Source organism: Cricetulus griseus, chromosome 2, assembly GCF_003668045.3.
Source record: "Cricetulus griseus strain 17A/GY chromosome 2, alternate assembly CriGri-PICRH-1.0, whole genome shotgun sequence".
In the NCBI taxonomy this organism is placed as follows: Eukaryota; Metazoa; Chordata; class Mammalia; order Rodentia; family Cricetidae; genus Cricetulus; species Cricetulus griseus.
Window position 1 is genome coordinate 168,027,487 of NC_048595.1, and position 14,813 is coordinate 168,042,299.

At 35.8% G+C, this 14,813-nt stretch overlaps 1 protein-coding gene across 1 annotated transcript in view; it reads left to right on the plus strand.

The window, feature by feature from the left end:
• The window catches only part of Dcc (DCC netrin 1 receptor), a 1,088,579-nt gene that overhangs the window by 716,356 nt on the left and 357,410 nt on the right, over positions 1–14,813 (plus strand). The gene's annotated exons all lie outside the window — the stretch shown is intronic.

A 14,813-nucleotide genomic window follows, 5' to 3' on the forward strand; every position in this document is an offset into this window, starting at 1 on the left:
TGGAAAAAAAGGTTGCCTTTTTGCTGCTGCAGTTCTAACAGGCCTTATGTTTACTGGCATCTTCATTTGGTGCCAGTCTCTTGTTGCTCAATGGTTGAATTTCTTGATTGTCCAACTTGTGTAGATGTTTAAGTCTAGGAATTTCTCTTCTTCACACATAGCATTCTGTTATTACTCAGATAGGAAATACTTGAAATTTATAGGCCACATTGTGATTGTTATATAATTTCTGTTCTGCAGTTTCAGTTCAAATACTGCCAGCCAGAGCCATCAGCTAAATAAATACATATGCTTGTGGACCAATGCAATATGAATAATTCCTCATGTGTTATAAATGTGATGCAACCATATACATACTGCTGTTGATTAAAGAAAAAAAGCTACCAATAACATTCAATGGCATAATTAGCAATATTTTCTTCTAACCACTCTGTATATTTTAGGTTAATTTATCACAATGCCTATATTTTTTTGTTTTGTTTTGTTTTTTAAATTTGTTTATTAGTTGTAGTTAGGGAACAAGCTTGTTCCAAGTCCCTTCTCCCTCTCCCTCCCCTCACCCCCATCTCTCCTCCCCCACCCCCAGCCCACCCCCTACCCCATCCACCCACCACTCCTCAGGCAGGGTAGGGCCCTCAATGGGGGCTCTGCAAAGACCACCAAATAGTCCTGTGCTGGTCCTGGGCCCTTCCCCATGTGTCCAGGGCCAGAATGTAACCCTTCACGTGGGATGGGCTTTCAAAGTCCCTTCTTGCACCAGGGAAAAATACTAATCTACCACCAGAGGCTCCCTGGAGTGCAGAAGCCTCCTTATTGACATCCATGTTCAGGGGTCTGGATCAGTCTTGTACTGGCCTCCCCAACAACATCTGGGGTCGATGTGCTCTCCCTTGTTCAGGCCAACTGTACCTGTGGGTTTCTCCAACCTGGTACAGACCCCTTCGTTCTTCATTCCTCCCTCTCTTCAACTAAATTCCAGATTTCGGCTCAGTGTATATCTGTGGATGTCTGTCTCTGCTTCCATCAGCCACTGGGTGAGGGCTACCATGTTCAAACCAGCATTCTTTGTAATAGCCAGAACCTGGAAGCAACCTAGATGCCCCTCAACTGAAGAATGGATTGAGAAAATGTGATACATTTATACAATGGAGTACTACTCAGCAGAAAAAAGCAATGGAATCTTGAAATTTGCAGGCAAATGGATGGAACTAGAAGAAACCATCCTGAGTGAGGTAACCCAGTCACAAAAAGACAAACATGGTATGCACTCACTCATATATGAATTTTAAACATAGAGCAAAGGATTACCAGCCTATAATACTCTTCATCAAAGAAACTAGGAAACATGAAAGACTCTAAGGGAAAAACAGTCCCCAGGAATGGAAGTGGTATGAACTCCTGAACTAATTGGGAGCATGAGGGTAGGGGGGAAGGAGCTGCTACAATAAGAGCAAGAGAAGAGGACTAGAGGAGAGGAAATGGAGGGGAAGAAATATTGAGTTGGGGGAAGAATAGAGGAAAGAGAGCAGGATGAGAGATATCACAGGGAGCCACTATAAGTCTGAGAAGAGATCCGGAACCAGGGAGATCTCCAGAGACCTACAAGGATGACACGATCTGACAATCCAGGCAATGGTGGAGAGGATAACCTAAAAGCCCTTCCCCTAAAATGAGATTGATCACAATGCCTATATTTAAATACACCATTTATAACTTTTAACCACAAGTATTTTGTACAAGTTATATAATCGTATAAATAAAATATTAAAAGCTAAGAAGAATGAAATTTCACTTAGAGTTCATGTCATTTTTGGCTTTTACAAATTGGCATGTTTACATGGCTTTCAGTTGTTTTCACTCATTAGGATCCTCTTTTGTATATTATTATTATATTTACAAAGTTTATATTTGTTTTCAGGAAGATTTCCAGAAGTTGGATTAGTAGTTCGGAGTGCATGACTGTTAGAATTGTTGTTGAAGTTTCTGAAGTGCTCTGGTTCCTGAATTAACAGGAATGATATGTGTTAACTCATTTCTACTTAGCAGGCAGTGGGGCTAAGCATTTTAAGTCTGTTTTCTCACTGAATCTTCACAATAATTCCACAAAGTAGGCATCATTTCCCTGCTTGTAGAAGTACAACCATGACTACCATTAACAGAGTTCAAATGAAGACATAGTATGTTTGACACAACAGCCCATATGGAGGCATTTTTCTGTTTCTTGCCATATCATGAATGTATAGTGTGAATGCATGCATATCATGGGTCACTGTTTAACTCTTTCTCTGCTGGGGTAAAATGAACCTTACTTTTTAGCTCTCCTTCTTCATACCCACTGAGGCAGAATTTATCAGTTGTCTGTACTGTCATCTACTGGGAATAAGCATATTTAGTGGTCTATTATTTTTAGCCTCTCAAAGGAGGAATTGTGGTGCATTCATACTCTGCTTTGCTGAGTTATCACCAAGATTTTCACAGAGACAAAGTCTGCTTGAGGAATAAAAATGTAATGGGTCAAGAACTACTTTTGGGAGCTTGTAGTGTTGGTATAATCTTTTCCCTTGGTACAAGAAGTTTAATAGATACAGAGATTGTATCTTGTCCTTATATTATCTCTATTTTAGCAATCCCTCCCATCTCATCAATTTCCTGACCTAACAATATTGGTTCACTTTGCTGAGATTTCTTCAGCATGTGTTCTGACCCAGCTCGTTCACCCATAGAGAGCATGCCATTGAGCAAAGTTTCCTCCTCACTTATCTGTCCATGTCCACTTAGGAAGCCTTGGAATGTGATTAGAACTACTCATGTGGAAATCAAACCCATAACTAGACCATACACTTCACAGAATTTGACTGAAAGATTTGTCATGGAAGCATAATGGAATATAATTCCTTTAAATAATATCTGTTGGATCAGATTTTGTCTTGAAAGATTAACTATAGCTATAGATATAGATATAATTATAGATTATAAATAGATATAGATATAAATATTTCTGTACTCAGGAACTCATATTACTAGGTGAATGCTCTACTACTGACCTACATCAATGTTCATTGTTTGTATTCTAAACATTTCAATATGCCCAGTGAAGAATTTCTCACATTAATCATGGTTACCTGAGTACTCAATTTTCATGTCCCTAGCACCTTACAGTCATTATAACCAGTGTCAATTCATTGTGCAATTCTCAGTTTCCCTCTATACAATGGCACAGTAGTGTTTCACAACCACTCGAGTGATGCTTAAGTAGTATTTGTATTTATTTTCATATTGTGGATATGTTTGTTTTAGTTTTCTCCAGCTTCTTTATCCTACAAAGCCTGGGTAGTTAGGATGAGATTGAGAGAAAGAAGATACTAATTGTGGCTAGATAATATGAGAGCAAATAATCTACTGTAAAATCAGAACCATTAGAAATAAAACAATGTGCTAGAAAATACTTCCTAAGTACACTGGGAAGTGTATTTTATTTAAGTTGAATTTTTCAGAAATTTACACAGAATGGTGACCAGCCTCATTTCAGAATGACCATTTTTCAAGTTCTAAACATATCTGCATATAAACATCAACAAATTAATTTTATGTGAACAATTTGTGTTTCCACAAATTGAGACATTAAAAATATCACATTTAGAGCCTTTTCAAATTTTGTTAAAGGATGTGCATGTAAATTTTGGAAGTATTTTTTATATATGATGTAATCCACTCCTTTCAATTAGAATGTCACAACTTGTTTTTATTACATGAAACCACATTTCAAATTTAGAATTCACTCTTTATCAACATTTTTGCTTATTTTCTATTATATTAATCTCTTTATCATGGTGTTGGAAACAATGGGACACAACTGGTAGTCAGAGGGCATCTTGGAGTTAGTTATTTTGTTCCACCTTGTGTTTTCTAGGCAGGGAAACAGGTTATTAATCATAGTAGCAAGTGTCTTCACCACCTAAGCCATTTCACTGATCTGAGCCAAACCAAAATCATTTTTTATTAATTCATGTATTTTTTCTGTTAAATATTTTATCAAATTGGTAGCTATATAAAATTATCCATTAGATAAAATATTATAGCTTCATTCTTTCCACACAGATAAAAAGCTCTTGCATTTAATAACTAGAAGCTCTATGTACATTAATAAGATGGCTGGATAATGGACTTTTACTCTGTGTTCTGCTTACCACTATGTTGATCAAAATTATTTGAATAACACAGAATCCAAAGAAGAATTATTCTGTTAATAAGTATAGTGATGGTTATGAATAATGAGTATTGGAAAATTTTAATGAATAAAGTCACAAGTGATTATGTATCATGCTATGAAATTATTAAAATATTGTCTGATGATAATATACTTGTTTTGACTCTACATCTGTACAGGTACAAAGTTGATTCAGAGTTTCTAATCTGCACTAAGTTTTCCTCCTTGCCCCTCCTGGAGAAGAATGTCCATAATAGAAAGTGTGGCTTGCAGAATGTTAAAAGAGAAACCACATTTAAATAAATAGATGTGTTGGGGGCAACACTGAGGAATTACATTGAAATGAAGCTATAATGATTAATGGAATTGTTACTCTGCTATATTGTGTGAAGAGAATTAAGACAGAAAATATATTTTATCATGGAGGAAAAATATGAATTACATATTTAACAGTTCATTAAATATGTAGATTGCTGTTAAATCTGGTGAGAAAGTTAAAGATAGTCAACTGCCATAAAGCCATCAGCTCCCATTCATTCATTTCTTTCATAGATGATACAAAAATCTGGGAAAAAGACAAAAAGTCAGAGTGGCAGTAGAATTAGTTAAGCATGAAAACTGTGATGTGAGCAACAAAAGTGTGTTATTAAGAATGGGTCTTTCCAACCGTACATTTGGGGTCATTTGAACCATAAATACAAAATGTTCTTCCATGTGCGCTATGTTTAAGAGTGAGATTTAGTTAAAGGCTGCAGCCGTACCATGAAGGTGCTGTTGAACCCTTATTTGTTCCTTGCTTTTATTTTTGGTTATAAGTACACATATGTTATTTCATCTGCATTTCCTTTCCTCCCTTCAGTCATTCATCTTTCATGCATCCCCCTTCTCTTTCTTTTGTGTGTTTCTTGTTAATTTTTCTTATAGTTTTTTTCAGTAATGTAATTAAATTACAAGTTTAAAAAATCCAAGATGTATCTCAGCATGAAAGCATGAGAAAATATGCAAAGGAAGTAGATAACATGGGAGACATGGAAAGGGAAAGAGAAACAGAAGAAATGGGACTGAAATCAGACACCTAATATCTCTCTACATAGCCCAGGTTGGCCTTCAATTTGTAGTTCTTCCATATCTTACTTCTAAGTATTGGGAATATGGGTCATCCTGGCCTCAGTTGAGCATCACCATACCTGGCTTCTAGGGGGAGCATCAGCACAGTTGGCCTCAGATGATCCCTCTTCCTATTCCCTTTTAGTGCAGCTTCACAAGCAGTCAGACAGTTCTTGCTATTTTTATTTAGTGTGTTTGAGTGATTTTTCTACATGTATATGTGTCCACACAGCCAGAATAATTCTCAGATCTTCTAAAAATGGAATTACAGAAAGTTGTGAGATACCCTGTGTGTGCTGGTAACCAAATCTGGGTTCTTTTTGAGAATAGCCTCTTCTCTTAATGACTGATGTCTCTCATCCCAGACAGTTCTATCTGTCTTCAGTTTCCACTTCGACATATAGTGGTCTCAACCCAACATCATGACTATTGACACTGTATTTTCTCCAAAGTGTAATTGCATTCTTATTTTCTGGAACATTAGAATTATTCTTATTTTGCATATTTTATTATTTTATTCAAATTTAAATACAGCTAACAGTAACTGAGTATTTAATATGAGTTCATCATTTAGCTAACATGTATATCTATATACCTATGTAGCTACATCTATTATAAAATTAAAAAAATCTTATTTACAGAAGAAAATGGCTGTCTTAACAGAGACAATGATCTCTGAGTTATTGAATTGTGCAGCATATTTGTGGTTCTAGGAACTTCACTCTCTACCCAATTTTATTGGTTCCTTTGAGATCATGTCCAGTATGAACACTTCAAGACTATAGAAAGAGACTTGGAGGAGATCATAATCTGAAACTCACTTCTAAATTTCTCCAAGAATCCTTGTGTTTTACAAGTGTTATGTGAAATCAAAGATTGCTACTTCTCTATTTTATTCAAAGGCTGTGAGCTGTGCCTATGGGTGCTACTGAAGTGTGCCTGATACCCTGCATCTGAAATTACAGAATGTTGTGAACTACTAAGTGGGTATTGGGAAGTGAACTTGGGTGCCCTGCAAGAGCAACTAGTATTCTTAACTGCTGAGCCATCTTTCTAGACTCATCAAAATCCTTTTAATTCATTCCTCTAACTATTTAACAAGAGCAGTGACATAGTTTCAGTCAGTACTCCTTTATTTATGAGTCTCTTTCCTCCTTTAGCTTTACTGACAATAATGACAACAATGTGTCCCTCTGCTGTTCATTGTCCCATTCACTGCACTGTTTCCTTCTGTCTTCCCTGATCTTAGAATCTATGTGCATTCCTCATTACTCTTGCTGTCTCACAGCTCTCAGACATGAAGTGATCTATTTCTAAGACATCTGGTTACTACTCCATCCTCTAGCTCTTTCCCCGAGAGTGTACCTAAGTCTCAGGCAGCCATTCTGTCCATATCTTTCTTCATGTTCTGGAAGATGAAGTCATGAGTGAGGCACATCAGAGCCATGCCAGAACCATGTCATATCAACAGTTCTCAGGTGAAGTATACTTCTAGCACATGCACAGGTAATTGAAGCTTTCTGCTGGTGGCATGCCTTGCCTGTATACCATTTTTGAATATTTTATCGAAATTAGATGACATTTTGCTCTACGCCCATTGGTTATAGCACTTTTGCTCTTAAAAAAAAATCCATTCTCAATATATTGCTTCCTCTTGTGGTTTCTCCTGTTTAAACTCAGTAGATTCTATTTTAAATGCTACATGCTACTTTGTGTCCTGGCTTTGCTGTAGGACTTAACAAAACATTAAATGATTGGATTTGGAAAAAAATAGAAGAAAGCCTAAACAAGACTGTGCAAGAAGTAAAGGACAGAGATTAGCCATATGAGAGCAGCAAAATAGTTCCCTCAGCATGCCCCAGATGGTGAGAATTAAACCCCCCAAGTCTATAATCATTACAGTATTTAGCTGAAGGGACTGGTGATAACTTATTGTAAGCATAATATGTTGCTAAACATACTTGATAATTTCTATTTTCAGAAAACACCTTTTAACTGAATTACTTAATATGTGTTAAATATCTAGAATACCATAATTAGTTTTTCCAAATCAATCTAATAATTAATAGCAAACTTAACACATTAAAATCATAATTTGTAGAAAGTTAACATTTTCTGACATTCACTTTCAAGTTAAGAATAAAGACTACAAATAATATAATACATATAAGACAGTTTAAAAGTATGTTATATGTATCTATAATTAAGAATGTTTGGGGTCAATATGTTTGCTAAATCTATAGTATGTCCACCCATGGCAAAGTGAAATAGTGGAAGTTATCTCTTAATTCTCTGCACTGGACAGTCTTATGATAATACGGGAAATCACTCGCTCTATGAGTTCTTTATGACTGTCAGATACTGTGTTCATGCACATGCAACCTTCTGTAAGACTACTCACATTGCTCCGTGCTCACATATTCGTTGTAGGCTTCTGACAAGTGAACTCTGAGTAATCGTCATTTGCATTTATAAAAGTTTTTCTAAACACACAAATACCCGGAAGGTTTTACCTACTTTTCATTCACTGGACTTACACCATGTAACCTTTAAACCCAAGCATGTTTTGGAAGAATTAATCTGAGATGACCCTGGAGAACAATTGTGTTTTTCAGTCTTCTGTTGAATAATGATTTGCTGATCTGCCAAACCATGTGTATTGTGCTGAAAGTAAGTTTCCTTGATGGTATCAAGGAAATATCATAGCAATATCACCTATGAAGATGGAGGCAAGCAACTCCATTCCTGGCAACTTCCACAGGCCATGAAGCCTCATCCTAATGCACACTCTGACACAAAGGAGCTGTTTGCTTTGTTTGTAAAGCTTTTCCATAGAACCCTCACCTCTTCCAATCTCCTAACATCATATATTTTCATTATAGCCCCAGCAATGCTCTTTTCACTGGTCACTTCAATTCTTACCACCAGGAATTTTCCAGACTGAATTATTCTATCCAGGAAATGCTTAAGGAGAATAAGTTTACGTGATGCCATAGTTGTTTGCACTCCTGACATTTTGGCCCCGAAGGCATTAAGCAATATTTCTGTAACCATGCCAACTTAAAGTAGTTTGAACCTCAGCTCTGAGCCCAATGCAGATACCGTGCTTCTCTTATTATTATCTAAGTTAGCTTTTGAGTTTTCAGGGATGAGTGTGCATGTTCACACAAGGGAGGCAGGCAAGATAGGGGGCAGGGGTGGGAGAGGGAGAGAAAGGGGAAAAGTAGAGTGAGAGGGATGATGGACAACCATTTATCTTTATTTATGGCACTTAGTGAAACTACTGTAACCAACCATCAAGGTGCTGATGTTATATAAGGAAGATCCACATTGCATAAATAATTTACTGAGCATCCAAGAAGTAACTGTTATGTGAACCTAGCAAAATGGTACTTCCTATTTCTGATGTCTTAAGGAAAGAAAATTGCAGAGACAGGTCTGGAAAGTTCCAGATAAAAGGGCTTAGGAGATACATATGTCTGAACAAATGCAAAACAACTACAGTTTTCAATGTATATACCATACAAGCAGTAGTTTTCATTATTACTTCTTCAGTCTTAACCCTGAGATGCTATCTGTGCCTGCAGTATTTCAGAAAGCCAAAGAACATTTCAACAATGGCATAATTTTTTAATTGGTACAATAAACGGCCCAATAGTCCAGTGGATGATGAAATTTTTCACATTTAAACCTATTGCTTATTTTATCACAAAATTAGGCTTCTTACTGAGACAGTTATATGAAGAATTATTTTCTTTGTCAGTCTGGTAAGGACAAAAAAAACTATAAGAAAGCACAGGTGTTTTAGAACAACACATAAATTACGGGGTGTTCATATTTCCTCACTGATCTTATTTTGCCACTTTTTAGAAAAAAATAATTAAAGAAGTGGAGATTTAAAAAAAAGAAATGCAGACCAATCTCTCAGAGAAGTGTTTACTTAGGAGTCACGTTTTTTTGTTGTCATTATTTTCTTCTAATGCTGGCATCATCCAGATGCTAGGGTCAAATGACAGTGTAAATGAGAAAGAAGTCACTGTGACATTTGAGATGACAGGCATAATTTTGACATGAAGAAATCACTGGGAAGAAAAACACAAATGACAGCTTAAAATGAGGATCATGCCATCTCCTGTGGAATTATTTGATTAGATACCCAGTGTTTTGTGCCAAGCACAATTGAATTTAAGTAATTTTCTGACAAAAGAGAAAAGGTGAATACTTGGAAGGGTCCCAGAAGCCCAAGTCTGCCAGGTAGAGGTGTGTTTCCTCAGAAGATCATGACTTAGAGAACTTTCTTAGTAACAGGTGTTTAAGGATTTACTTGTAAACCTCAATACCTGAATGACTATTTTTGTAAATAGTTACAGTGGGAAAATATTTAAATATTTAAGTTTTTCTAGACTTAATGCCCTTTACACAAGCAGTTCCAGAGTCAAGAAACACTGCAACCCCTATCATTAATGACTTTAATCTTTGCTACCTTTCCCCCCAAATGCAAAATGGCTCATTATGACATACCACACTATTTTATACATGTGACATCAAGTAATATTTGTCAGCTTTTAATTAATCAATTTTTCTGAAGGATGAAACTTGCTTATAACAAGTGTTAACATACAGCAGACACTAAATATAGTTTCCAAGGACTTGTAAGCTCTATGAATTATTTTTGATAGTGCTAAGTTTATTTCTTTTTCACTTTTATTTTTGAGAGTATGATATACTTATATCAATTTCCCCTTCCCTTTCCTCCCTCCAAAACCACTTCCCATATATCCCTCTTGCTCATTTCATATATATATATATATATATATATATATATATATATCCTGCCTAGTCTATAAAATGTTGCTGGTGAGTATGTTTTCAGAGCTGACTATTTGGTAATTTTACAGGTCCTATACAGTTAATCACAGATGCTGTGAGTTGTAAATTTTTACTGATATCAAGTGTTTTCAAGGAATGTGAAAGTTGAAATTAATTTTATTCTGTTTTGCTCTTTAGTTGCATTAATTTTTCCAAATTGATTTTAATACTGTTAAATAAATTACAAAAATTAATTTCAAGATCTGTGTACTGAAAGAAAGGGAGGAGAGGAAGAAGTCAGGAAAATTTAAAATGTAGTGACAAATCCAAAAGCTAGTTTATAATCCTTCCAGAATGAACACATGTTCTGCTTAGCTTTCTAATTATTTGGTGTCTCATTTTAGCATTCAGTCCATATTTCTTAGTTTTATATTCCATGCCTCTTATGCTATCTGCTTCCTCCTGATTCCTTTGTACTTTTTTCAATATTAATGCTGAGATAAGCCTTGTAATGTTTCTTTTTTCTTAACATTTTTTAATTTAATTCCATACAGAATTTGTCCTTCTCTTTTCCCTCGATGAAACCTCCTATATATTCCCTATGACTCCCCTGTAATTTTGGGTCTCTGTTTTCATTAATTATTATTACATCTAAATATGTATTTGTATATGTGTGTATATATATATATATATATATATATATATATTCATAGATACAGATATCTCCTGTTGAGTCCAAATAATGTTACTTGTATGTATGTTTTCAGGGCTGACAGTTTGGCCCTGGGCCACCAATTGGTCTACTCCTTGGATTTTAAGAATCTTAAGCTATTCATCTTTTCATTGCTTCCCTCATACCTGAACCATTTTCTTTTGCGTGTTCAATGTCCCCAAAACATTGAAATTCTGAATTCCTCTAGAGGTCACACTTCTCTGCTTTACTACTGGAAAACCAAAACCTTGATGTGTAAGAATTACACATTGACAAGAATTCAGAGACTTGCATAACACACACTCTAGACTGCCTCCCTGCAGTCTACTGTCAAACAGACATGTGTCTTTATTGTCCATCAGTGCTTCACATTGTGGACTTTGATTTCACCTGTGCTCTATGCCACCATGTATGTATTTTGTCTCCTTATGTATATTGCTAATTTTCTTTGGTCTAAAATGGAAAGAATTTACATTTATTCCTTGATAGCTTTGTTATGTTCTTTCATGTAGTTTTAATTTTGGTTAAACACAAATTTACACAGGTGTTCAAATTGCACTATATTTATACTGTAGGCTTGAAAGTGTTCAAATGATAAAAACACTGTTCTATATGATGAGAAAGACAAAACACAATGCCTTTGAAGAGCTAAGTTGAGTAGGGCTACTCCAGTTATTTTGAAGAACGTTTAAAAGACTGCTTTAGAGGATGACACAAAGGCACTTCAGAAACACAGAGCAAGGAGGCAGCCTTCTCTCTTCATTACCCCCAGGGTTTTGAGGGTAAAAGTGCAAACAAAGGATGCAGTCACCTTTTAAAATGTAAATGAACTGCAACATCAGCATAATTTCCTTGTACTCTCTTTGAAAACAATAAAAAACACACCCACGTTTTTTTCTTTATTCTCTCCCGAATAGCCTTGAAAACCCATAATTATAGAATTTACTGAGGAAAAATTACTAATAAATACCACAAGAGAAAATATTAAAAGGTCTAAAGATTGCCAGCCAAAATATGTTATTTTTAGACTGCATCTTGGAAGGATCTAAAGAAGTTACTGACAAAGGTAAAGACAAGTTAGAAATTAAGCATATTGGAAATAATGGGGAGGGTAAGACCTGACAAATTATTGACATTGCAGAAGATAATGGAAAAAAGATGTCCTAAAATGACACTTTGATCTCTAACAGTGTGTGTGTGTGTGTGTGTGTGTGTGTGTGTGTGTGTGTGTGTGTGTGTGTGTGTGTGTGTGTGGTGTCTGTTGATGTGTATGATTGGTAGAGAAATTTCCCTATGTATTAATTAACATACTCAACCAAAAACCTAATTTCTATGCAGACCTGTCACTATGAAGTCCACAAGAAATAAATTCACACCTATGATCTTCAAAGAGATTAGTCTGGTAGAAGAGGAATACTCAAATAAAGACATGAGAGAGAAGATTAGACATTCATTGACAACTAAGTGATATAGACAATAAATGCCACCACTACCCCCAGCTCAGAAGTGACAGAAAAGTCACAGGAATGCAGAGTATGGAGCCTTCACAGGAGCAGAATCTGCCCACTCTCTGTAAAAATAACATTAATCAAAACAGAAAATTTAAGTTTTGTTGTCCATGAAGAAACTTGGCAGCTGCTCTACCAATCTCTCTGAGGTTTTCTTCCTTCTTTGTTTCTCCCTCCATTACTTTTTGCCTAAGGCTAAGACTGATTCACATATTTTATCACCATAGATATCAGTTTCTGAAGGCACTTTTATAGAGAAAATATGTGTTCTTTAGTTTATTTACATACATGACCATCTTTGAAAAAGTAATCACAAAATACCAAATTTGAAGGTATTTCCAGAAGAAGAAAATGGTTTTATTAATTTTTAACATTGAGCTTCTTTTTCTTGGAGAACTAAAAGTTCTGAAAATCTGACAAGCCAGGTACTGATGGAAAACATTATTGACTTGTATAAATTAATTCTGATGTGTATACAGATATACTTAGGCAATTTCGAGCTGCCATCCTAATGGAACTGAGTTCTGATGGGAGCAACTGAACGTAATAAACTGTCCTGAACTGCTTCATGGTTACTCCTACTAGACACTGCCAAAGCTGTCACACCATGAGACTCCTGTCTAGTGAGATGTAGATATGAAGATGTATAGCCATCCTTTTCTCCATTTTGAACATCAATTGGCCTTATGTTGTCCTTTTTCAGGTAGATGGTTCTGGATATGACAGTGTAAAAGTCAAACATGCTCTATTTCAATATGTATCTTCTTCATTTAGGCTGTCATTTGCAATTTAGCTTATTATCATGAGCAGCAATTTCTTGTTGCTTGAGTAGGCATGTGGTAGTGATTCAGAGAGCAGAGAGAGCAGTGGCAGGAAGTGATTAACAGTGACGGGACAGCTGTCTATAATGTCTTCTTTCAGATATGAGCATGCCACACCACAATTTGTCTTCTGAGTATAGACAAATCAATTCTCAAGTCTTCTACTCTGTTATAGGAAAGAGCTAATTATATCATTCCAAAAGACAGGTTCACTATATTGTCATTCATGTCTATTATGAGTTGACAAAAAAATTGTTAAGGATGTTCAGTGGTAAGGATTCCGGTGGTAGATATGATTGAATTATGTATTAATCTAGAGTTATGTGAGTAGAATCTTCCAACACAGAGAAGTAATGTAGCTAGTATTTTAGCCAATGACCAACCAGGGAATAATATTCATATCCTATTAAGAAAGTACTAACTCCTTTCATGTAATTTTCCACTTAGTAGTGTAAATTTCATACTCCTTCTCCCACTTTTAGGCACCATTAGGCATTTACCATTTTTTCCTGCACTCTTTGTTTGTTTGTTTGTTTCTGTTTTTCAATACAGGGTTTCTCTGTGGCTTTGGAGGCTGTCCTGGGACTAACTCTTGTAGACCAGGCTGGTCTAGAACTTACAGAGAGAGATCTGCCTGCCTCTGCCTCCCCAGTGCTGGAATTAAAGATGTGCACCACCAACACCTGGCCGAGATTCTTGCACTCTTTATTCATGTTGTCAAGTCAACTACAAAATTTGGAAGAACCCATATCCATCCACATTATGCCATCCACAGAAGGAAGCCATCCACATTAGGCTTGATCATCCCTAGAAAACTACTGGAACAAAACACACTGCCTTTGAAGATAGCAAACTGTCATATATAAAACTAGTATTGCCAATGTGGTAGTACAGCTGAAATCTAGTGCAGATAATATAACTTAACCATAAAGATTTTAATAGAAAACCTATTTTCTACTAAACAACAACTCTTGTTTTAGTTATTTTCCCTATCTTTTGCCAAGAACACTTTTTATTAAGCTCCTTAATGAATCTGCAGGATTGGGATTAATGAAGGAGTCAGCAGACTATATGCCTGTTGTCATAAGGTACTTGCTTGATGTGACATATGTGAGGTTTTTTTTGGAATACAATCTTTTAAAAGGATTTTTAAATCTCATTTTACACTTATCATTAAAATTCCTAATAATGTCATCTACCAGTTGAATTGGCACCCTAGATTATCTAACTATTGCAAAATAAACATTCAAGAAAAAGTTCCTCATGAATTAATTACAACTTCACTCTGTTCCATTCTAGTAAAAGTAGTGAGGAAACAGACACTCTGACTCATTAGTCAATGTTCTAAAAGGCTAAGGTATCCCAATTTATGAAATAGCAATCACCTTTTCAAGCCATCTCCAGATTAAGGATCGGAGCCAAGGAGCAAACAACATTATAGACAATTATAAAGTTCTCATGGAGATTATTCAAAGAACAAATCTCAGAATTGAGATGCTAGAATTCACAGTGTATATAAGGTAGATGAACATGAGCATCATTGTTGAGAGGAGAGACCACTGACATTGGCAAGCAGGAGACTCACTTTGTGGAGTGTCAGTAAGGGTAAGGGATTCAGGTGGGGTGGAATGTGTGACATATATGAAATT